This window comes from Coenobita brevimanus, chromosome 97 (genome assembly GCF_032717465.1).
Source record: "Coenobita brevimanus isolate Jiangsu-jjx chromosome 97, ASM3271746v2, whole genome shotgun sequence".
Lineage (NCBI taxonomy): Eukaryota > Metazoa > Arthropoda > Malacostraca > Decapoda > Coenobitidae > Coenobita > Coenobita brevimanus.
This window is the reverse complement of record NC_137050.1, coordinates 34,055,632-34,082,111: the sequence shown is the minus strand read 5'-3', so window position 1 is coordinate 34,082,111 and position 26,480 is coordinate 34,055,632. Positions and strand designations below refer to the sequence as shown.

Sequence of the window (26,480 nt, the reverse complement as noted above, 5' to 3'; positions counted from 1 at the left end):
ACCCCTGATGGACACCAGCATTCACAGAAAACTCATCACTCAAATCTCCATTCACTGTTACCTTGCTTTGAGCACCCACATACATGGCCATAACCATCCTAACCAGTCACTCCTTGATCCAAAGGCTTCTTATTGCCCACTTCACAACTTCTCTCGGGACTCTGTCAGAGGCCTTCTCCAAATCAACAAAAACAAAATACAGGCATACTCCGGTTTAACGATGCAACTGGTTGAGTAAAAACCCATCGCTAGGCAGGGTATCGTATCGAGGTAGATTTAATGTGTAAATTATAGGGCTGCGTTTTTGAGCCTTGGGTCCCCCCCCCCCCAACCAAGTCCTAAACCCACCCAAATGAGTCCCCAAAAAAGTTTAAAGCCAATCTAAATGGCCTGACAGCTGCAAAAGAAGCTAACCTACGCCTAAAACCAGGCCCATCTCGCTTGTACCAAGTCAGGGTCACAGGAGAATGCGATCTCCGACTTGTATTCAAACTCGGTGGAGAAGAAGCAGCAGCATTGTATACAATCCCACAATCAGATGACCCCAGTACATACAAATAAACATCTGTTATGCATAGTAATAATGTACGAATGACGCAGAATCGTTCCAAGGTGCGAGTTGTTGTGATGGAGAATCATTTATGTTTTGACGGGGAATGCAATCCTATGATGCCATCAGGATAGCCTTTTCAGTGGCCTCTCTTTATGTCATTTTAGCTACTGTTCTGGTTACTGAGCCCCATTATATTCTTGTCTCATATTTTCCAACAGTTATTAAGAAATTCCTTTGTATTTTCAAAGCATTTTTCCTTGAACACCCTGAATGTAAACACATGATTGATTGATGTCACAGTTTTCATCAGTGCATGAAATAATTACTCCCTAAGGCTTTCATAATTATTAATATTTATTTAAAATTATTATTATGTATTATGAAAAAGACATACAAGGTAGGGCTGTGGATGCTGTGGATGGTGGAGTGGCCCTAGTGAGAAGGGACAGTGTTTGGAAACTTGCTGTACTGTTGTTTCAAAATGATACTGTGGTGTTAAGTGAAGACAAAGGGGAGCTGCAAGGCTTGGTGAATGAGTTTGGGAGAGTGTGTAAGAAACGAACTCTAAAGGTGAATGTAGGGAAGAGTAAAGTTATGGTCTTCGAGAGAAATGAAGTCACTGAATGTACAGTGAGGTTGGTTGAGGAGGAAATGGAAAATGTGAGTGCGTTTAAGTACTTTGATAGTGTGATGAGTAAGGATGGAAGCTTAGAAGGTGAAGTGCTTGAAAGGGTACAACAAGGAAGAAAGGTTGCAGGTTCCTTGAAAGCAGTGATAAGAAACAGGGAAGTGAGCATGGAAGTGGAAAAGCTACTACATGACAGTATTGCGATACCAACTCTAACGTATGGAAGTGAAGCTTGGACCTTGTTGGAGGGACAGAAGTCAAGAGTGAGAGCAGTGGAAATGAGTTATTTGAGAGGAGCATGTGGAGTCACACGGAGAGACAGACTGACAAATGAGGAAGTGCAGGAGTGTTTTGGTGTGGAAATGGATGTGAAAGGAAGTGTTAGGAGAAACACATTGAGGTGGTTTGGCCATGTGGAGAGGATGGAGGGTGAGAGACTGACGAGGAGACTGTATGTGAGGTGGGGGGGGGAGAGGGAGGGGGAGGCTGAGGATGAGATGGAGGGATGGAGTGGAAAGGTATATGAGAGAGGAGGGTGTGAGCTGGGAGCAGGGCAATGAAATGGCAGGGGACAGGACAACATGGAGGTAATTTGTTTGTGGCCACCCCTTACGGGATTAAGGTGTCTGGCAATAGATAGATAGATAGATTATACATTCCATGATAAGTTAGATGACAGTTCAGTGATCAAACATGAAATATTCCTTGTTGAGTTACCTAGTTGCCCACACTGTTTTGAACCTTGTCTCATGGGCGAGAATCCATACCCAAATGACAGTGTTTACTCCACCTATGACTGAAATACATTAAGTCCAAAAAGAGTTTAAATCAACGTAAACACAAAATTTAAGTCTAAACTATCATCAGAATCAGTAAAAAAAATATCAAAACCCATCACAAAACTGGGGGTAGGCCAACGATGGGCGGGGTAGGGTGGTATTTCTACCTCCATTACTATTCCAGGGTATTGCATCTAGGGGTATCTTAAATCGGGGTTCGCCTGTACAGTTCCCTTTTCTTTCCTGCACATTTACCCTGAAGCTGTCAAACAATGAATATCGCATCAGTGGTCCCTCTGCCTGACATAAACCCAAACTGCATCATCAGTATTCACTCTTTCTCTAATCATATCTTCAGGAACTCCCTCCATTACCTTCATTATCTGATCTAAAAACTTTATACCTCTATAATTTCCTTTTTCCAGGGCATCACCCTTCCCCTTGTACACATTTACAATTACACTCTCCAGCCAATCATCTGGGACAACGCAGTCATATATGATCATATTTATCAGGTCAGTGACTAACCTCACTCATGTATCTCCTGGGCCTTCAGCATTTCAGCAGTCAACCCAGACACACCTGCTGCCGTCCCCACCTGTATCCTGCCGATTGCCCTACTCACAGCAGCAGCATCAATCAAAGGTTAAGGGCCAAATGCTGGATCTGGTGGCTCCAAACCTTCACTGTCCCAGTCAAACTCCTCATTCAACAACCGGCTATAATGCTTTCTCCATGCATCTTTATTATCCCCACTGTTCACCACTACCCTTCATTCATCATTCATCACACACTGCCCACCTATAATATCCCGATTCTTCTTCTTCACCTGATTTGCGACCTTAAATATCATATTCTTCCTTTCCACATGATATATGTTATCAATAAAAGTCTCTGTGACTCAGACTTCTCCCTGTATACTTCTCTTTTAGCCCTATGCTTAGCAGCCAAGTATTCCTCTTTTTTACCACCCTTCTTCCATTCCTGGAAAAGCCTTCTTTTCTCCTTAGGTGCAGCTTCTACACCTTAATCCCACCACCAAGTTACTTTATATCTTGGTGGGCCTCTTGTCCAACTGCATACTGCATTAGTAACTCCCAAGAGGTTGCTCTTGAGGGCTCTCTACTGTTCATTAACACCTCTGTCATCATCTCCCTGTTCAGCCACCACTCTCCTCATCTTGCAATAGAAAGCATCCCTTACTGCTTGGTTTTCCAGGTCCATACTTGTATTTTCCTTCTAGGTGCATAGATCCTCGTTTTCATCATTCTCTCTTTAAGTACCATGCCACATATCAATGATTTTTGTTGCTGCACACACACTTCTCCCTTCCTGTAGCTTTAACATCCCTCACCAACCTCCTATCACCCCTCCTGATCAGGAAATAATCTATCTTACTGCTGTTTCCCCCAGGTTTGTATGTAATTAACATTTTGTCTCTTTTTCCTAAAATGTGTGTTGTACACAGTCATGTTCATTGCCTTCCCAAACTCGAGTATCCTTTCCCCTTCCTCATTTCTTGTACCATATGCACATCTCCCATGTACTCTTTCATATTCTTGAGCTGCTTCACCCACATGACCATTTAATCCTCGCTCAAAACCACCATCTCATCATCCTCCATACCACCTACTACACGTATTAAGTCATCCCAAAATCTGTCCTTCTCTAACTCATCCAAGCCTGCCTGTGGAGCATATGCCGATATAATTCCACCGAACAAAATTTTCACTACTAATATCCTGTCACTCTAATAACATTCATGACATATTCCACCCATTTCTCCCTAACCAGCACACCACCATATCCATATGCCCCACCCTGCCAAAACAAATTATAATAACATTCCCTCCCAGCAATCTCTCTGGCTGATCCACCCCATAACCTGACTTCTTGCACACATCCCACATCTACCCACTTCCTACTGAAGGCCTCAGCCACTTCCCCCTGCTCTACCCCTTAAATTTCCCACATTCCACGAACCCACTCTCTTCCCCCTGGGTGATTTAATGTCCTCAGGCTTGCTTTGAAGCTCATTCTTGTACTTCGTCATAGTCAGTAATAGTAAATGGGAAGAGACATGCCACAGGCCCCACCCACCGCACAGTCCCAGGTCCAGGTACTGGATCTGGGACCCCTAGCCCACCAGCCTTACCAGTGGCTGTGGTATTGGCCTCAGTGCACCTGCCTGGACAGCTACAGGGACACCCTCCAAGCTTGCTTTGGCACTGTAACTGCCCTGCCATTATGCACCCACTGATAGGGCAGCCTCCTGGGGCGCTACTGCCAGGTTCGGGCCCCTCTCTGTTGGGCAGAAGCGGCATCCTTGGAACCGCAATGCCCTCTACCTTCTAGCACAGGTTCGAGCCCCATCTCACCCGGAACCCATGATCTATGCCGGCAGAACCCCTGTCACGCTTCTCCCCAAAAGTCTGCCATGAGATACCGAGGAGAAAATTTTCTGGCTGCATCACCCCCCCCCCCCTATTTTTTTTTTTTTTTTTTTTTTTTTTTTTTTGAATGGAGGAAGGAAGAACAAAGAAAAAAAAAAATAAGTCCATGCACATAAAAGCATCCTTCATTCATAAAATATTTATAACAACTGGATTTAAATTGAAGTGGATTAAATGTTTGTGGGAAACAACTCCCAGGAAGTGAATTCCAAGAGTAGTAGTAGTTCTGGGAATAAATGAATTTTGATAAGCAGAAGTTCTGCATTGCAGGGGAGAGAGTGTGAGTTCATGGGGGCTCCCAGCTGCCCGAGTATTTCGAGAGAAAATGTGAAGAGGAGACAATTGAAGCCAGTTTGTCAGAGCACTTATGGTAAAAATATCGATAAAATAATGCTAAAGGAGCAACATCTCTATGTACTGACAATGGAGGAAGGTCCTGCGTAATTGCAGGATTATTGATTAATCTAATGGCTTTGTTTTGAATTTTGTCCAACTGCCTCAATGCAACCGCTCCACGTCCACTCCAAAGTGGTGAACAGTATTTGATCTGAGAACGCGCATGACTTTTGTATATTGTGGCCACCTGCTCGTCAGTGAAGAACTCACGAACTCTGTACCTAAGTCCCAATTTTTTGGAAGCATTTTTAGCGAGGGATTTAGCATAAGCTGTCCAGCTTAGGTTGAGGTTTAGAGTAACACCAAGGATATCAATTGTAGTGGATATTGGAATATTGACATCATTTAAAATTATGTAAGAGTCTGAGGGATTCTTTCTGTTGGAGATATTAATGTATTTAGTGGCTTTACATTGAGTGACAAGCCAAATGGTTTCCTGTAAGCCAAGAAACCATTTATAACGCTGGGTGGTAACCATATAACCAAACCATACGTGCTCCCTACGTGTCAACAAGTGGGTTGGTGGAGGGTTGGTGCCCCTCCCTGTAAAACAACTAACTCAGTGTCAAATGGCCACCCTTTACGGGATTATGGTGTCTAGCAATAGATAGATAGATAGTTTTCTGAGCATTAAGTGAGACCTGATTTGTTTGTCCCCATTGATTAATTTTAGAAAGGTCCTGGTTCAGAGAAATTGCTGTGTTTATATGGGAATTTATAATATCAAATTGTGTAAAGGAGATACTAAATGTGAAAGAACTATGAAGGGTCGAGTCATCAGCATAAGAGTGAATTGGGTTATGAGTGACATATAGGAGGTCATTTATATGAATGAGAAAGAGGGTTGGTGTCAAGACTGATCCCTGAGGTACACCAGCATTTATGGAATGGAACTGAGAATAAATTCCATCTACCATGACCCGTATTTTTCTGTTACGAAGGTAAGAAGAAATTAGAGGAACCAGTGACGCAAGGCCATAGTGTGACATCTTAGACAAGAAGGCCCTGTGCCATACTCTGTCAAATGCTTTTGATATATCAAGTGCTGTTGTGTGTGTTTCACTGTGTTGGTCTGTTGTTTTGTTACTCTGATGGGTAAGAAGGCTAAGAATGTCTACAGTTGACCATTCTTGTCTAAATCCATACTGCCGATCATTGATTAATTTATTGATTTCTAGATTCTTGACTATGTGTTTGTTAATTAGTGTCTCCAAAACTTTACTGAGAATGGAAGTTATTGCAATTGGTCTGTAGTTTGATGGATCAGAAGTTGTCCCCTTTTTAGGAACAAGATGGATATTTGCTTCTTTCCAAGAGGCTGGAAAATTCTTCTGCATAAGCAGAAGAATTTTGCCAATACAGGAGCCAACACTGAGGAGCAATTTTTAAGTTCTGTTGAAGGAATTTCATCTGGAGTAGTAGCTTTGTCTGCTGAGAGGTTCTGTAATACAGCTTGTATGTATCTGGTGTGAATCATGAATGGAGGTTTTTGAGGGGAATCAAAATCAAGTACAGTAGTGCACCAACTTTCGCTACAGCAGGATTCGCGGAATCCACTTTCGTGGCATGCACCAAATATTCCCTAACTTCCACTTTCGCTTGAAAAAAATCGATTTTCGCGCACAAATTTTGGGTTTGGGACAATATTTTGAACTTTGAATTTCCTGCACCGCCCGCCCGCAACCCACCGCCATCTTGAATGACGTCATGTCAACACTCTGTCCACCCATTCCCGCCATTGTGTACGAGCGTGCTACCTCCATTGTGTTGGATTCTCACGGTTCAATGGCCTCTACTATAACTGGTAGTGTGGGGAAAGGGCCTGGTGGTGTGGGGGGAGAGCCTGGTGGTGTGGGGGGAGGGCCGGGAGGCAGTGGTGGTGATAAAAAGTGGCCGGGACATTCAAAGTCGGGAGGAAATAAGCCCGCCACACGCCTCGGATACTTACCCCCAACATCCATTAAACACCTCAACCTGGTCTCTGTGGTATGTTTTTCATATAATGTGTACTGTACAGTTTTTATTGTTTGTATCTCACAATGCAATGTACAATAGTGATTTGATGTACTGTATTGCAAGTGAAAATGAAAATCTGATGTTACTTTAGGATAACCGGGAACCAATTAGCCTTTTTGCCATAAAGACAATGCCCCAACTTTTGCTAATTCCACTTTCGCGCATTATTTTTGGACCCAATTAGGCGCGAAAATTGGTGCCCCACTGTACAGGAATATTGTGATTTTCTGTATTTAGGGTTGAGTTTGTTGAAAAAGTGTCAACAAGAAGTTTGGCTTTTCCACATGGGTCACTTACTAGATTTCCACTGGGGGACTGTAAAAGTGGAATGGAAGAGGTGGTAGCGAAGTTAGTTTTGAATGAATTAAGAGTTGACCAGAATATTTTATCATTTGGGTTGTTTAGTAGTTTGTTAGCCTGTCTGTGTAGAAAGTTTGATTCAGAAAGATTGATAATAGTTTTGGCATGGTTTCTGATATTTCTATAATAGTTAAAGGCTTCTTTGGTTTTGGTCCTTGTATAAGTGTTATAGGCAATTGTTTTACGTTCTGTTACTCTAGCATAATGTATAAGTGTTGTAGGCTGTTGTTTTATGTTCTGTTATGCTAGCATAATTGTGGTCAAACCATTTGGCAGAATTACATCTTTTTCTGTAACTATGATGGGTAATGAATGTTTCCTTGCTGACTATAATGAAATCCTGTATGTGGCCCAATGTTGAATTTGCATCTTGGGAGCAAAAGGAGGTCCAAGGAACATCCATGAAAAAATTATGGAATCCCTCCCAGTCTGCCCTATCATAGTGCCATTTAGTCATCACGACAGGTTCAGAGCAGGAGGGTGTGGTAGGTGTTAAACTGGTGGCTTGGATTAGACAGTGATCCAAGGATCCAAGGGGGGACTTCATTTCGACATTATGATTATCTGAATTGGTTGTTAGAAACAAGTCCAGTAGGTGGTTTTTTGATCGGTGTTGTCTGGTACACAGGTTGGTTGACTAACTAACTTAGTGAGATTAAATGAGTGCAAATAGCTCACATTCAAGACCAGAGTCATCAGTTCTGGCTGAATAATTGAGCCCTTGCTGGCGTGAACCCCTGTAATGTAGTGGGGTACGTTGTGTGACATGTCAAGCGCATGTCGTGTAGGGCATAAGGTAGTTTAAAGAAATACTTGGGAGAGAATGCTGGTATACTTTCCATGTTAGTGTCACACTGAAAAGGTTAGCAAAAGGGGATGGTTAGGTAGCTTGAGAAACAGGAGCTCCAGCTCTTCTTATCACTAGCATTCCCATTTGCCTATACCACCCTGTTTGGCTGGTGCTATAGCCTCCTCCCACTTATATATATATATATATATATATATATATATATATATATATATATATTTATATATACAGTATATACAGTAGTGCACCAACTTTCGCTACAGCAGGATTCGCGGAATCCACTTTCGCGGCATGCACCAAATATTCCCTAACTTCCACTTTCGCTTGAAAAAAATCGATTTTCGCGCACAAATTTTGGGTTTGGGACAATATTTTGAACTTTGAATTCCTGCACCGCCCGCCCGCGACCCACCGCCATCTTGAATGACGTCATGTCAACACTCTGTCCACCCATTCCCTCCATTGTGTACGAGCGTGCTACCTCCATTGTGTTGGATTCTCACGGTTCAATGGCCTCTACTATACCTGGTAGTGTGGGGAAAGGGCCTGGTGGTGTGGGGGGAGAGCCTGGTGGTGTGGGGGGAGGGCCGGGAGGCAGTGGTGGTGATAAAAAGTGGCCGGGACATTCAAAGTCGGGAGGAAAGGCCAAGGCTAAAAGAGAGTATCGTGTTGGAGTGAAGAAACGGCAGTATAATAATGAAATGAAAAGGAAGATAGTTGAGCACATGGACAAGGGCGCAAAAAACAGTGAAATCTGCCGTATATTTAACATCCCAGAATCGACAGTGCGTAGTATGAGGAAACAGCATGGTGGTAGCGAGGCAGCAAGAGGTGGCGCCAATACGTCTGGCGTGGCTAAATAAGCCCGCCACACGCCTCGGATACTTACCCCCAACATCCATTAAACACCTCAACCTGGTCTCTGTGGTATGTTTCTCCTCATATAATGTGTACTGTACAGTTTTTATTGTTTGTATCTCACAATGCAATGTACAATAGTGATTTGATGTACTGTATTGCAAGTGAAAATGAAAATCTGATGTTACTTTAGGATAACCGGGAACCAATTAGCCTTTTTGCCATAAAGACAATGCCCCAATTTTCGCTAATTCTACTTTCGCGCATAATTTTTGGACCCAATTAGGCGCGAAAATTGGTGCCCCACTGTATATATATATATATATATATATATATATGTACAGTGCTCGTCAGAAGTATCGAGCGCCCTGCATCCCTCCTACGAAACAAACCTTTCAACATTGAAAAAACATATAAATAATGCATTTTATTTACCTTTAATGCTTGGTAGGGTATCCTTTACGCTTCTTCATGGACCTGAGACGTCGTGGAAGTGAAAGGGCGAGGTTCCTGAGGTGCTGGAGTGGTATTTTGTCCCAGGAGTCACGAATGGCTGCTTCCAGCTTAGGCAGAGAGCTCACGTCCTTCCCTTGGAGATTCTTCTTTACGAGGTACCAGAGGTTTTCTATCAGGTTGAGGTCTGGGCTATTGCCTGGCCAGTCTTTCATGAATGATACCTCGCAGTCACAAAGCCAGTTAGTGACCGATTTGGCTTTATGAGCAGGTGCACCGTCCTGCTGAAACACTCGTTCACCTGTGAGCTCGAAGGACTCAGGTAAATGATCACAATGAAGCTCCAGATAAACGTCCTGATTCACTCTGCAGTTCTTGGGAAGCACAACAAGCTTCCCCAAACCTTTCCCAGAGAAACAACTCCATACCATAAGTGAATCAGGGTGTTTAACTGTGCTTTCCACGTAACGGGGGTCAAGTGGGTCACTACCTTTGCACCGGTACACACGCGCTTCTCGATTACAGGTAACACTAAACGTTGCCTCATGAGACCACATCACTGACAACCATTGGTCCTCACCCCAGTTAAGGTACTTGTTAGCAAAGGCAAGCCTACGAAGTCGCTGGTAATGTGTAAGGAGGCTTTCTCACAGGCCTGTGACTTGTGTAACCAAGTTCATGGACTCTTCGAGACACTGTGTGCACTGAAACCTCACCAAACACTTCCGGGTTGCTCTCCTTAATTTTCCTTGCACTCACACAAGGATTAGACTCCACTGCACGTTTTGAAACATTAACAGACCCCGGGGAAGTTTTCCTGGGCCTACCAGACCGCGGTTTATTTGTGGGAACGTCACCACTATTTTCCACTGGAAAACGGGCGCACCACCTACGCACTGTCGATCGAGCCACACCAACCAATTCACTAATTACCTTCGTGGGATGGCCTGCCTCCTTAAGAGCAATGATCTGTGATATGATTTCACTCAAAAGTTCACGGGTAGGGGCTATAACAAAGTGGCGAAAGCCAAAACACTGCGAGACACTAGGTAAAAAATGGCGCAAGAAGAGAGGGAGACGCGATGGAGTTCCTCTCTCACACACCGCCCATAGGCAACTGAGGCGGGAGCCAACCAGCGCGCAGTAAGGCCTCAAGCTGCCGTGACGTCATGTTAGCGCCCCAAACATCTGGCTCAATTTTTGGTACCAAAAACGGGTGATTCTTTTTTCACCAAAAGTATTGTGCGCCCTGCCATAGGCGCTCGATACTTCTGACGAGCACTGTATATATATATATATATATATATATATATATATATATATATATACAGTATATATATATATATATATATATATATATATATACAGTATATATATATATATATATATATATATATATATATATATAAGTGGGCTCGTATAGTGCGCAAGAGATTGGGCGGTGCACGAGCTCGCGCACTGGGAATTCGCGTACTAGGAATACATAATCTTATGGGAATAATTACATATGGGCGGTACCCCCTCATACCTGGACATTTTTTGGCCCTTAGAGACATAATAAAGGTCATATGTTTCAGACATTGTATTAAAGCTATAGCTACAATAACAAAAATATGGGTAGTCACCTTAACAACAGTAGACAACAGGCCTGATGACCTTAAATAACGGGTTCTGAGGCGCGGCAACACTTACAGCGCCGCACTCCCCATCGCACCTCCCACCGCACCAACACTTCCCTCCGCAGACTCCTCTTGATCACCTTCCCCAGGAGCATCAAAGTCACTCACTTCAGCCATAAACCCTTCAAAGTCCAATGCTGACACTTCTGACATTGCATCCTCTTCATCATCAACAGGATCAGGAGCAGACGATGTCAATGGTTCCACTATTTCACCAACTTGAGCCCGCTGTGTGTAGCTTGTTATGAACGTCTGTCTTCTCCTGTTTATTTCTTCCCTGTGCCTGTCTGTGTAGAAACGGAAGAGTTCGTCGATACCAACCAGAAGTTCCTCCGTTCTTAGGTTGCTCACTTCCTGTTCCTTCACCTCTTCCTTGAGCTTATCCACGTCAGCAAGGATCTTGCTTATGTTTGACATACACAGCTCAGTCCTGCCTTCCATCACGCATCAACATGACGACACGTGACGCACTGTGTGAGGGGTGGTCGCGCACTAGTAGAAAATGACATTTTTGAGCCACTCCTTGCCTCTGCCTCGCATTCTGTGCAGTAAACTCACGCATTAAAGGGTTTTTAGTTATGATTTTTGGTCACTCGTGCACAAGGCGAATCGTGCACTGCGGTGACGCGCACTGTGCGAGCCCACTGTATGTATATATATATATATATATATATATATATATATATATATATATATATATATATATATATATATATATATATATATATATATATATATATATATATATATGCATATATATATATATATATATATATATATATATATATATATATAGATATATATATATATGCATATATATATACAGTATAACCTCTTTGGTCCGGACCTCTTTAATCAGGACTTCTGTTAATTCGGACAAAATTTAAAAATAATAAGCTCCAAAAATATGCTGAAAGTAATTCTAAAGTTATTTTCAGTACCGGCGCGGAAAGCGATCATCATTCGTTTAGTCTCGGATCACGCTAGGTCTCAACATGGGCGCCTGTTTAAACACACGCTAGCATTCGTTCCATCAAGTAGTTCACCAACCACTAATATTTTTACGCTGTATTTCAAAAGTTAATCCTCCTTACCATGCCCCTTAGTGCAAGTGTAGCTTCTGCAATGAATAAAGGTGTTAAAAGGAGGAGTTTGGTTACACAAAAATGGGTCAGAATATTCTGCAGTGTTCAGTGATTACTGTAGGTTATTTTTTGTACTTAAATGTGCTTTACTTGTACATCAAACATTAGCTTCTTGCCTATATGGGCGTTATCAATATGCCAAAGATGACAATGTATTTTTTGCCTACGTAAGTTTTATTTTTATTCCAAATATTACAGTTAACTAATTAATTTATTTTTTTGCCAGCACAGGCCATAGTCACTTACTACAATTTAAAATGTAGGCCAGTTTCTTGTCATGGCCTTACCTGTAAATTATGCAATACAAAACTATCGTACATGATAGTTTGGTTATTTTAGTATCCTTTCATCTTTTGCAGTTATGTAGGGTTGACATATGCCACATATGTTAATAATTAACAAACATACCATATGTAGATAGTTTTTGGTATGAACTGGAGATTACCCTGATGGTCTGGACAATCTGCTAATTCGGACAACCCTTCCCCCCATATAGTCCGAATGAGAGAGGTTCTACTGTATATATATATATATATATATATATATATATATATATATATACACACACACACACACACAGTAATCCCTCCACTGTCCGATGTAATAGAGCCAAAGGCATGTCCGGAAAGTGGTCCCGTCCGGAAAGTGGGCACCTGCCTGCTGGACTGGTACTTAAGGACCTTAACCCAGCCTGACTTTGAAAGCCACCTAAATAACTCCCTACCAGACATGCATAGCACCTATTTAAACCTATTTAAGACCCTATTCACACCAATAATGGACATAAAGCATGAAATAAATGAAAAGAAACCAAAGATTGAGGAATTAGAAGTGACTGTACCTCACCCAGGGTACTTACAGCACGTCTGTGGCTGCCTTCTTAAGGCTTTGGCAGTGGTGAAAATGCTCTTGATGCACATACAGTAATCCAGTGTTGTGCTGCACTTACAGTAATTCTTTGCACTGTGAGTTATAATTGTTTAACACTGCAAATTGTTAATTGCACCACGCCAGTTTCAACCACCAGTTTCAGCGGCCAGTTTGCACTCCACAGTTATCCTTTGCACTCTAAATTCTAATTTCTTAACACTGCACAACTCTGTAAATTCCCATGAGGTCTACTGGCGAGGTATTGCAGTTTATTTACTGTTTATTCACAAAAAAACGAGTAGACTGTAGCACCAGTCGAGCAGGGCAGTACTCCCGAGGTGGATGGAAAGCTGATGACAGGGAGTGCTGGAGCTCCCATTTCATCAGCCCTCAGGACTAGTTCCTGACCATCCACCTTTGCTGAACTTTTTCAGTGTCTCAGTTACACAGAGAGTAGGCCAGCATGCTCTCCAGTACAAATTTCTCTAACTATCTTCACCAAACTACATGCACAGTACACACTACACTTCCTATTCAAAATTTACCCAAAATGGCGTCGTTTTACCAAGCCTCGGAGTCCCCAGGGGGGGGGACCATAAATGCCCCCACCATCTGCCCCTCTCCCGGTGACGACTCAAGATGCCTGGAACCACTGTCTGACTCTCTTCTTCTTCATTTCTGCAACATTCGCGGCCTTTCCTCTAACTTTCGCTCTGTTGAGCACCACCTCTCCTCCTCTAAACCTCACCTTCTTTTTCTAACGGAGACTCAGCTGTCTGAGGCAACTGACAGCAAACCCTTTTCTGTATCCTCCTACTTTCTCTATACTCATTTCAAAGCCAAAGGTGGCTGTTGTGTATATATACGCAACGACTTATCTTGCTCTCGTGTTCCTGAACTTGATTCTTCTGAATTCTCCACACTCTGGCTTCGGCTTTCCTGTCATTCTCTGACTAAATATATCTGTGCTGTTTACTTATCCCCTAATTCTACTGACTATCAAAAATTCTTCGACTATCTTATTTCTACGATGGAACACATTCTATCCATTTCTCCTTTCTCTGAAATCTCCATTCTTGGAGATTTCAATGTTCACCACCACCTTTGGCTCTCCTCTCCTTTCACGGATCCACCTGGTGAACAAGCCTACATCTTTTCTATCCTTAATGACCTAGAGCAGCTTGTACAGCACCCTACCCGTATCCCTGACCGCCTTGGAGAGAGCTCCAACATACTTGACCTCTTTCTCACAACTAATCCTTCTGCTTACTCTGTTAATCTTTTCTCTCCGTTGGGCTCCTCCGATCACAACCTTATTACCTTAACCTGTCCTATCACTCCGGTACAGCCTGTGGACCCTCCAGGGAAACGTCGTCTGTGGCATTTTGGAGCCGCAGACTGGGAGGCCCTCAGGCAGTACTTCTTTGATTTTCCCTGGAATGATTATTGCTTCCATGGCCGTGAGCCATCTGAGTGTGCCTTGCGCATTACGGAGGTTATTCTCTCGGGCATGGAAGCATACATTCCTTTCTCATATCCTTTGACTAATGCAAGAAAGCCTTGGTTTAATCACGCTTGTTCTAATGCCGTCCGCAACAAGGAGAGGGCCTACAAAAGGTACCGGAGCCAACCCACCCCTGAATCACATCATCTTTACGTTTCTGCCCGGAATCGTGCTAAGTCTGTTCTTCGCTCTACTAAAAATAATTTCATCCATACTAAATGCTCTCAACTCTCCAACTCGAATTCTTCCCGCTCATTCTGGCATCTTGCCAAAAATCTTTCTAACAACTTTACCTCATCATCCTTCCCTCCTCTTTTCTACTCTGATGGTTCTGTAGCTATTTCTTCTACTGATAAAGCAGATCTCTTTGCACAGACTTTCTCCTCCAATTCTACCTTAGATGATTCCGGTGCTGTTCCTCCATCACTTCCCCCCTCTGACTTCCTCATGGCTGACATTAAAATTTCTTCAGTTGATGTATTTTCTGCCATCACTGGCCTCAGTACTAACAAGGCATATGGGCTTGATGGGGTCCCTCCTGTTGTTCTCAAGAACTGTGCTTCTGTGCTTACACCCTGCCTAGGCAAACTCTTTCGTCTTTGTCTGTCAACTTGTACCTTTCCTTCTTGCTGGAAGTTTGCTCTCATTCAGCCAGTCCCAAAGAAAGGTGACCACTCCCAACCCTCCAACTATCGTCCAATTGCTTTAACGTCCTGTATTTCAAAAGTTTTCGAGTCAATTCTTAATAGAAAAATTTTAAGGCATCTTTCCTATCACAACCTTCTTTCCGTTCGTCAGTATGGGTTCCGTCAGGGACGCTCCACTGGCGATCTTCTCACCTACCTTTCAGACTCCTGGTCATCCTCCTTTCGGGACTTTGGCGAAAGCTTTGCCATTGCACTTGACATCTCAAAGGCTTTCGATCGAGTCTGGCATAAATCTTTAATTTCCAAACTGCCCTCCTACGGTTTCTATCCTTCTATCTGTGCCTTCATCGCTAGCTTCCTTTCTGGTCGTTCTATAGCCGCTGTTATAGACGGCCATCGTTCTTCTCCTAGATCTATCAACAGTGGTGTTCCTCAGGGCTCTGTCCTATCACCAACTCTCTTCCTTTTATTCATCAATGATCTTCTAAGCTGTACATCTAACCCTATCCACTCATATGCTGATGACTCCACCCTTCACCTTTCCATTCGGTTCCCGCAACGCCCATCTCAACAGTTACTTCAACAAACAAGGGATGAGGCTATGGCACACCTAATGTCTGACTTGGCTCGTATCTCTGACTGGGGTAAAAATAATATGGTTGTCTTTAATGCATCTAAGACTCAGTTCTTACACCTTTCAACGCGACAAAATCTTCCACAGGTATACCCACTAATGTTTAATAATATTCAGCTTAATCCTACATCATCCTTGAACATGCTTGGGGTTTCATTTACTCGGGACTTATCTTGGAAAGATCATATTACATCTCTTGTAAAATCTGCTTCCAAGAGATTGGGTGTGCTAAGCCGACTCCGCTCTTTCTTTACCCCTGCGCAATTGTTGACTCTATACAGGGGTTTTATCCGCCCCTGTGTGGAGTACAACTCTCATGTGTGGGGAGGCTCCCCTCATACAGCTCTTCTCAATAGGGTGGAGTCAAAGGCTTTTCGTCTCATTAACTCTCCTCCTCTTACTGACTCCCTTCAACCTCTGTCTCTTCGCCGCACTGTTGCATCTTTATCTCTTTTCTATCGCTACTTTAATGGTCACTGCTCCTCTGAACTGTCTGCTTGCATTCCTCCACCTCTACGACGGGCGCGTAGCACCCGTCTGGCAGCAGACTCTCATCCTTTTTCTGTCCAACTCTCTAATGCAAGAACTAACCGTTACTCCCAGTCTTTCATTTATGCAACAGGTCAACTCTGGAACTGTCTCCCTCTGTCTGTATTTCCTGCTGCCTATGATCTCCAGTCTTTCAAACGCAGTGTGTCCAGGCATCTCAAAATGATCGGATCTTGAATTTGGCTCTATATTGTATTTTGTTTTTCTCTAGGAGGGAACTGTTACTGCGGGCTCATGGCCTTTGGCTCCTTCTTCCTCGCATTTAAAAAAAAAAAAAAAAAAAAAAATGTGGCATCCACTGCGATAAGTATCCACTTGCGATTGAAGTTAAGCAGAAACTGTTGGAGTGTTGGTGACGGGGAAACAGAGTTGCCAGAATGCAACAGCCACATTACCAAACTCCTCAATTTTCATTACCAAATTTAACTTTTCATTACCAATTTCGTAAAGCTAGCATTTATTCTTCACTAATTATATATACAAGTGGAAATACATGTAATCACTCTTCTTATAATTAACAGCATGTTGATTATTTTCATGCTATGTAGGCTAGCAAATTAATCAGAGAGAGCAGACAATCCACCATCTCCATCCTGTGTATCCTCATACATGTGAAAAATCCATTTGGTAATGCATTATTCTGATTCATTACCAAACGAATTTTTCATTACCAAATTGGCCCACATTTGGTAATGAAAAATACCAAATGGCAACCCTGACAGGGGAGGGGGGAGGAAGGAAGGGGTGAAGGGGCCATGGTGTAAACAGCTGTTCGGCGCTGCGCGGCAATTTCAAATTATGGGAGGAAAAAAATTGTTTTTTATTTTTTATTATTTTGGCCATTTTGGGGGTCTGAAGGTCCAGGTCCACAATGTCCGGTAAAAGGGGTGTCCGGAAAGTGGGCGTCTGGATAGTATAGGGATTACTATAGATATATATATATATATATATATATATATATATATATATATAAGTAATCCCTCCACTATCCGACGTAATAGAGCCAAAGGCATGTCCGGAAAGTGGTCCTGTCCAAATAGTGGGCACCAGCCTCCTGGACTTGTACTTATGGACCCTAACCCAGAAAAACACCTATACAACTCCCTCTGGACATGCATAGCACCTATTTAAGACCCAGATCACACCAATAAGGGACATAAAAGACTGAAATAAATGCAAAAGAACCATTAAGTTAGGTTTTAGAGGTGAGTTTATACAATATTAAACATTCTGGGTACTTACAACAAGTCCCTGGCTCCTGGACTGGTACTTATGGACCCTAACTCAGGGAGATACCTCCCTACTGCACATGCATAGCACCTAATACCCTATTCACACCAATAAGGGACATAAAAGAGTGAAATGAGGTGTTAGGGGTAAGTCATCATTCATTCATTGCCAGACGCCATGTATCCCAAACGGGGTGGCCAAAGGCTTAGAGTTAATTGTTTTACAGGGAGGGGCACTAATCCTCATCCAACCCCACTTGACACGTAGGGAGAACGTTATGCCAACAGCATCTGATGTTCCCAGGCAGTCACCCATCCAAGTACTAACCAGACCCAACGTTGCTTAACTTCGCTGATCGGACAGAAAGCGGTGTACTCAATGTGGTATGGCCATATATATATATGTATATAAATATTATATATATATATATATATATATATATATATATATATATATATATATATATATATATATATATATATATATATATATATATATATATATATATATATATATATATATATATATATATATATATATATATATATATATATATATATATATATATATACAATATATATATATATATCTATACATATACATAGATACAGTAATCACTGTAATATCCGGACGCCCAATAACCGAACATCCCCACTACCCGGCCCTAATCGTCCTGGGATCCAACATTCCCAAAATGGTTCCCCCCCCAAAAAAAAAAAAAAAAAAAAAAAAAAAAAAAAAAAACTTTTTTCCCGTCTGTAATTTGAACTTGCCGCTCGCGCTGCGGGAGAGCATTGTTTTGGTGCGTCATTCCTGGTAAGTACAGTAGGGAAAATACAGTACAGTACAATATGAGACATTCTGGGTACTTACAGCAAGTCCCTGGCCATCTCGATGAATAACCGCCTCCTCTTAGACTCTGACAGTAAGAAGGATTTCCTGAAGCACTTGCAGTACATTGTTCATGAAGTCTTGCACTGAACTTAGTCATTTGCACTCAGAAGTCCATTCTCTTAACACTGCTCACTCTTGTCTTACTTATGCTCCATTGTAACTTTATGAAATAAGTGTTGCATTCTGCACTTAAAGTCTTTGCACTCATAAATCCATTTTCTAAACATAACACACACTAGTTAATTTTAGCTACTTTGAAAGTCTATTAAATCAGTCTCTTTTCACTCAGCCATAACGACGAGCGTGCACTCATGACAAGAGAAGGGCAGTAAGTGGGGAAGATGCAGGGGCGCTCTAGCGGACGTCAGAGGAATGACGCACCAAAACAAAGCTGTCGTGCGCACCAAGTTCAAATTACGGGCGGGAAAAAGTCGGATTTCTTTCAAATTTTTTGCAGTTTTCAGACCATTTTGGGAATATTGGATCCCTGGACGATAATGTCCAGTAAGTGGGGATGTCCGGAAAGTGGGTGTCCGGATAGTACGGGGATTACTGTATGTATATATATATATATATATATATAAAGTAATCCCTCCAATATCCTACGTAATAGAGCCAAAGGCATGTCCGGATAGTGATCCTGTCCGGATATTGGGCCCCAGCCTCCTGGACTTGTACTTATGGACCCTAACTCAGAAAAACACCTATACAACTCCCTCTGGACATGCATTGCACCTATTTAAGACCCAAATCACACCAATAAGGGACATAAAAGACTGAAATAAATGCAAAAGAACCATAAAATGAGGTTTTAGAGGTGAGTTTATACAATATTAAACATTCTGGGTACTTACAAGTCCCTGGCTCCTGGACTGGTTTGAACCGCCAGTTTGCAGTCCACAGTTAATCCTCTGCACTCTAAATTCTAATTTCTTAACACTGCACAACACTGTAAATTTCCGTGTGTTCTAGTGGCGAGGTATTGCAGTTTATTCACTGTTTATTTACAAAAAACAAGCACCTGTGGCTTGCACTGCTATAAGCATCTGCTCTCGATCGGAATTTGGCTGTGACTGTTGATGATGGCGGGGTAACAGAGTTGCCAGATCGCAACGGCCACATTACCAATCTCCTCAACTTTCATTACCAAATTTAACTTTTCATTACCAAATTCGTAAAGCTAGCATTTATTCTTCACTAATTATATATACAAGTGGAAATACATGTAATCACTCTCCTTATAATTAACACCCTGTTGATTATTTTCACGCTATGTAGGGTAGCAGATTAATCAGAGATCAAACAATCCACCATCTCCATCCTGTGTATCCTCATACATGTGAAAAATCCATTTGGTAATGCATTATTCTGATTCATTACCAAACGAATTTTTCATTACCAAATTGGCCCACACTTGGTAATGAAAAATACCAAATGGCAACCCTGACAGGGGAGGGGAGAGGGGGAGGAAGGAAGGGGTGAAGGGACCATGGTGTAACAGCTGTTCGGCGCCATGCGGTAATTTCAAATTACAGGAGGGAAAAAAGTCAGATTTTTTTTTAATTTTTTGCGGTTTTTGGCCCATTTTGGGAATATTGGATCCCGGGACAATTATGTCCGGTTAGTGGGGATGTTCAGATACTGGGCGTTCGGATATTAGAGGGATTACTTATATATATATATATATATATATATATACAGTTACCTCTCAACTAACACAAGTTTAAAAAACGTGGTTTCGTTTTAACACGAGCAAATATTTAAGGAGATATGTTTAACTAACAAGGGTTTCTTGATTTAACGCAACTTTACACGTTCGTGATGGTTTCAAATTAGCTGCGCATGCCTTGGACGGTCCCGAGCTGATAGACCGTGTGTGGCAGTTTATGCATAAATACAATTTTTTATTTGTCTGTTGCTTAAACTGATTTTATTCGAACTATAATATTCGAAAATGAAGTTTGGCCCCGTTCTGAGCATTTTGGCTCATTTTCGGACAAAATTTGGCCAGGAAAATAATGGTAGATCTAAATTGTTACAACTTGATGCTGCAGAACAGAAAGAAGAAAACCACTCAGACCAAGATAGAGCAGTTCTTTATGAAGAAGACAGAAAACGTAAGGGAGTTATCTTCATCACCAGTAGCACAGGAGTCAGAAGAAGAGGAAGAGGAAGGACAGCAGAGCAAGGAGGAACAACAAATTTAGGGTGGGGAGCGATGGGAGGTGGGGTAGAGGGGTAAGGAGGGACAGCAGCAGACAACGAGTGATGCATAGATGAAGTGAGGGCGTGTGTGTTGTTATTGTTTGTGACCTACTTACTGTAATGAAAATGTTGCATTTACTGTAGTGTTTTTATGACCTACTAATGCATTAGTAATGTTGAGGAACTTTCACAGTGCCATGAATGATGCAGAATTGAAAGAGAATCCACATATAAAACGAAAACAGTATGTATTTGGGGAGAAGTAAACAACGCTTCGGCCCAACTAGGGCTCAAATGTTGTTTATTTCTCCCCAGGTATACTGTTTTTGTTTTTTATGTGGATTTTTCTTCAAATTAATATTCATGCTTTTAAGTTTAGAGTAGCATAACTCCCCAAATGGGTAGACTTTCCCAGAGTCCAGGAACGTAACCCCCAATATTACCATTGTTTCTTATGGGAAAATTATGTTTAAAAAACGCGTTTTTAACTAATGCGACCTCTCCAGGAACCTAACCCTCGCGTTATTTGAGAGGTTACTGTATATATATATATATAGATATATATATATATATTATATATATACAGTGCTCGTCAGAAATATCGAGCGCCCATGGCCGGGCGCGCAATACTTATGGCCAAAAAAAGGATCACCCATTTTTGGTGGTAAAAATTGAGCCACAAGTTTGCGGCACTAGCATGATGTCACAGTAGCCTGAGGCCATCCGACGCGCTGGTTGGTTCCCGCCTCAGTTGCCCACGGGCTGCCTGAGAGAGAGGAACTCCGCCGCGTCTCCCTCTCTTTTTGCGCCATTTTTTACCGAGTGTCCCACAGTGTTTTGGCTTTTGCCACTTTGTTATGGCACCTACCTGTGAACTGTTGAGTGAAATCATATCCCAGATCATTGCTGTACAGGAGGCAGGCCACCAGACAAAGGAAATTAGTGAATTGGTTGGTGTGGCTCGATTGACAGTGCGTCGGTGGTGTGCGCGGTTTCTTCAGTGATGAAGTTTCCACAAAGAAACCGCGGTCTGGTAGGCCTAGGAAAACTCCCACGTGCAGTGGAGTCTAATCCTCGTGTGAGTGCAAGGAAAATAAAGGAGAGCAACTCGGAAGTATATGGTGAGGTGTCTGTGAGAACAGTCTCGTAGGGTCCATGAACTTGGTTACACAAGTCACAGGCCTGTGAGAAAGCCTCTTCTCACCAAGAACCAGCGACTTCATAGGCTTGCCTTTGCTAACAAATATCTTAACTGGAGTGAGGAGCAATGGTTGTCAGTGTTGTGGTCTGATGAGGCAACGTTTAGTGTCACCTGTAACAGAGGAGCACGTGTGTACCGGCGCAAAGGTAGTGACCCACTTGACCCACAGTATGTTGAAAGCAGTGTAAAACATCCTGAATCACTCATGGTATGGGGTTGTTTCTCAGGGAATGGTTTGGGGAAGCTTGTTGTACTTCCCAAGAACCTTAGAGTGAATCAGGATGTTTACCTGGAGCTTCTGTGTGATCATTTACCAGACTCCTTCGAGCTAACACCTGCACGAGTGTTTCAGCAGGACAGTGCACCTGCTCACAAGGCCAAATTGATCACCATTTGGCTTCGTGACTGCGAGGTATCATTCATGAAAGACTGGCCAGGAAATAGCCCAGACCTCAACCCAATTGAAAACCTCTGGTACCTCATAAAAAAGAGTCTCCAAGGGAAGGACGTGAGCTCTCTGCATAAGCTGGAAGCAGCCATTCATGACTCCTGGGACAAAATAACACTCCAGCACCTCGGGAACCTCGCCCTTTCACTTCCACGACGCCTCAGGTCCATGAAGAAGCGTAAAGGATACCCTACCAAGCATTAAAGGTAAATAAAATGCATTATTTATATGTTTTTTCAATGTTGAAAGGTTTGTTTCTTAGGAGGGACGCAGGGTGCTCGATACTTCTGAAAAGCACTGTATATTTACATATATATATATATAGATAGATAGATAGATAGAGATAGATATACACGCACACACACACACACACACACACACTCACACACACAATATATATACTGTATATATTATATAATATACATATATATATATATTATATATATATATATATATATATATATACATATACACAGGCATACCCTGGTTTGATGATCTAATTGGTTTGGTAAGACCCCATCGTTAGGCAGGGTATCGTATATGGGGTCCTTTCAACATGTATTTCAATGTGGACTGTTTACCAGCCTTGGGTTTCCCCCCAGCCAAGTCCAAATCCCACCCAGATGAGCCCAGTTTAAAGGCAGTCTAAATTGCCTAACAGCTGTCAAGAAAGCTAACTTAAGCCAAACACCTGTAAATAACTGACTAAAACCAACAAATCAAATCTGTCTATCTATCTATCTATCTATCTGTTGCCAGACACCTCAATCCTGTTCGGGGTGGCCACAGACAAATCGCCTCCACGTCGCCCTGTCCCCCGCCATTTCACTGCCCTGCTCCCAACTCACACCCCCCTCTCTCATATACCTCTCCACCCCATCCCTCCATCTCATCCTCGGCCTCCCCCTCCCTCTTTCCCCCTCCACCTCACTCACATACACTCTCTTCGTCAGTCTTTTACCCTCCATCCTCTCCACATGGCCAAACCACCTCAGTGTATTCTTCCTAACGCTTCCTATCACATCCATATCCACACCACAACGCTTCTTTATATCCTCATTTGTCAGCCTGTCTCTCCATGTGACTCCACAGGGTCCTCTTAAATAACTCATTTCCACTGCTTTCACTCTTGACTTGTGTCCTTCCAGCAACGTCCAAGCTTCACTTCCATACGTTAGAGTTGGTATCACAATACTGTCGTGTAGTAACTTTTTCACTTCCATGCTCACTTCCATGCTTCTTATCACTGCTTTCAAGGAACCAGCAACCTTTCTTCCCTACTGTACCCTTTCAAGCACTTCACCCTCCAAACCTCCATCCTTACTCATCACACTACCCAAGTACTTAAACGTACTCACATTTTCCAGTTCCTCACCATCCAACTTCGCTGTACATTCACTGACTTCACCTCTCTCAAAGACCACCACTTTACTCTTCCCTACATTCACCTTTAGGTTCCGTTTCTTACACACTCTCCGAAACTCATCCACCAAGCTTTGCAGCTCTCCTTCGTCTTCACTCAACAACACAGTATCATCTGCAAACAACGGTACAGGGAGTTTCCAAACACTATCCTCTCTCACCAGGGCCACTCCAACATCCACTACCCTACCTTGTACCTCTTTTATTACCCCATCCATGTACAGATTGAACAACAATGGAGACATGAAACATCCCTGTTTCAACCCAACCTTCAAAGAGAAAAATTCACTCAGTTCACCATCCACATGCACTGCAGCCTTAGCACCATCATACATACTCTTCACAGCATTCAACAACTTCCCATCTACTCCATATATTCTTAATACTTTCCACAATCCTTGTCTATCCACCCTGTCATATGCTTTCTCCAAATCCATGAAAGCCACATACAACTTCTTTCCCTTCTCTAGAAACTTTTCCACTAAAGATCTAAGAATGAATATCAGATCTACACAACCTCTTCCCTTCCTAAAGCCTCCCTGTTCTTCTCCCACTAATTCCTCTGTTCTTTCTCTAACTCTGTCAATAAGTATCCTACCATACACTTTTCCTATTATACTAAGAAGACAAATGCCCCTATGATTACCACACACTTCTTTTTCCCCTTTTCCTTTGTACAAGGGAATAATTATACCTGACTTCCAATCCTCCGGGACTCTACCTTCCTCCCAGGCCAATCTGCACATTTTCCACATCCATTCTACTACTATCTCTCTCCCATACTTAAGCATTTCACCACACACTCCATCAATTCCTGGGGCTTTCCCCAATTTAACTTTCTTCATTGCTTCCACAACTTCTATCCTACTGATTTCCTCCTGTCTTCTCACCTCCCTCTTTCTCCCAGCCATTCCCCAGCCACTTATACTCGCATTACTTCCATCCTTTATGTTCAACAATTCCTTAAAGTGTTCTCTCCATCTGCTCACTTTTTCTCCCTTCTCCACTAGTAATCTACCATTTTGATCTTTCACTCCCCTGCTAACTTCACTTCCACCCTGTCTTACTCTTTTCACCTCTTCCCAGAACATTTTCTAACAGTCCTTCCACTTTACACTCAAGTTCCTTCCAAATTCCTCATCAGCTCTCTTCTTACTCTCTCTTACTAATCTTTTCACCTCTCTCTTTCTTTCTACATATAAATCTCTCTTCCGCCTCTCAACTTCTTCCACGCCCCTATTTCTCATCCATTCATTGTATGCTTTCTTCTTTTGTGCCACAGCCTGTTTCACCTCTTAATTCCACCACGCCGTTCCTTGCACACCCCTCCATCTTCTCTTCATCCCACACACCACAGTACATGCTGCACATATTTCTTCTGTAAATATCCTGCACACACCTTCCACATCCCCCATCTGCTCCAATTCATATTTGCCCAATCGTTCCTCCACTTCTGTCTTATACTCTACCTTTTTCTCATCCTCTTGTAACCTTTCCACTCTCCTTACAAATACTCCTTCATCAAATGTAAGTCTGGAAAAAATTAAGCTTAGTAAACTGTACCCCAAAATGACAATGTTCACCCCACCCATGGCTGAAACACATTAATTGAAGTCTAAAAACAGTTTATGTATCAACCTAAACACACAATTTTCGTCTAAAATATCATCAAAATTGGTAAGAAAACTCAAAACTCATCGTTAAACCAGGGTTTAGCCATCGTTAGGCAAGGTATGATGCAGTTTCTACCCCCATCATTAAGCCAGGGTGTCGCATCTAGGGGTATCGTTTATCGAGATCTTACTGTATATACTGTATATATATATAGATAGATAGATAGATATACTGTATATTTATATATACACACATTCAGTATATATACACCCACAGCAAACTGACTTAGGACCTACACACACTATTGCTATGGGAGAGTTGTCTGTCTTTGCTTTGTGTTTCCACCTCTAGCAAGTGAATTTTTGGGGCAAGAAGTACCTGGCAACTCCTCTCGTGTTGGCGGGAGGTGGTGAAACACTTGGCACATCAATGCTTGCCTGGAAGCGAGAGTGGGAGTATATGTTCCAGTCGCTCCGAGCTTGCACCTCCCTCTTTTTTCGTATGCATGACTGTTTGCCCTGTTGTTTTCCTAGAGTTGAGTTGCTTAAGGGATGAGAGGGTCCATATCATTGCATGGAGGCAGGATAATGTCCCTATCAACGCAATTTGTGAACGCACTGGAAGCTCAAAGTCGACCGTCATGAAGATTCTTGCTACAGCGCGCGGCCTGCCACCTGATGTTGTACCACAGCACAAGCATGGTGGTGGAAAGAAAAGGACGACTTCCAGAGGTACAGATACGCTTCTGAAGAGGGAAGTAATCAAGAATCCTCGACTGACAGCTGCAGAATTGAAGAGAATGCATCCACAGCTGTTGCAAGACGTCTCAATTCGAACTATCCAACACTGCTTACAGAAGGAGCTGGGTTTGCCAAGCCGCACCTCAGCCAAGAAACCTCTTCTCACTGACCACATGAAGAAGCAGTGCATTCAATTTGTCAAGAAGTATGCACACTGGATATCGGATGAGTGGAGAAAAGTTATGTTTTCCGATGAAAGCACATTTCAAGTGTTCCAGGTGTGTTCTGCCAAGGTTTGTCGGCCTGCCTCCCCTAGTCGATATGACCCTGCTTACACAGTGGTGACTGATAAGCACCCACAATCAGTAATGGTATGGGGGTGTTTCTTAGGTGA

At 42.5% G+C, this 26,480-nt stretch overlaps 1 protein-coding gene and 1 pseudogene across 1 annotated transcript in view; one reads left to right on the top strand and one right to left on the bottom strand.

The window, feature by feature from the left end:
- LOC145413844 (ubiquitin carboxyl-terminal hydrolase MINDY-1-like) overlaps positions 1-26,480 on the top strand; it is a 178,103-nt gene that overhangs the window by 50,387 nt on the left and 101,236 nt on the right. The gene's annotated exons all lie outside the window — the stretch shown is intronic.
- LOC145413872 (5S ribosomal RNA) lies at positions 17,841-17,959 on the bottom strand (annotated as a pseudogene).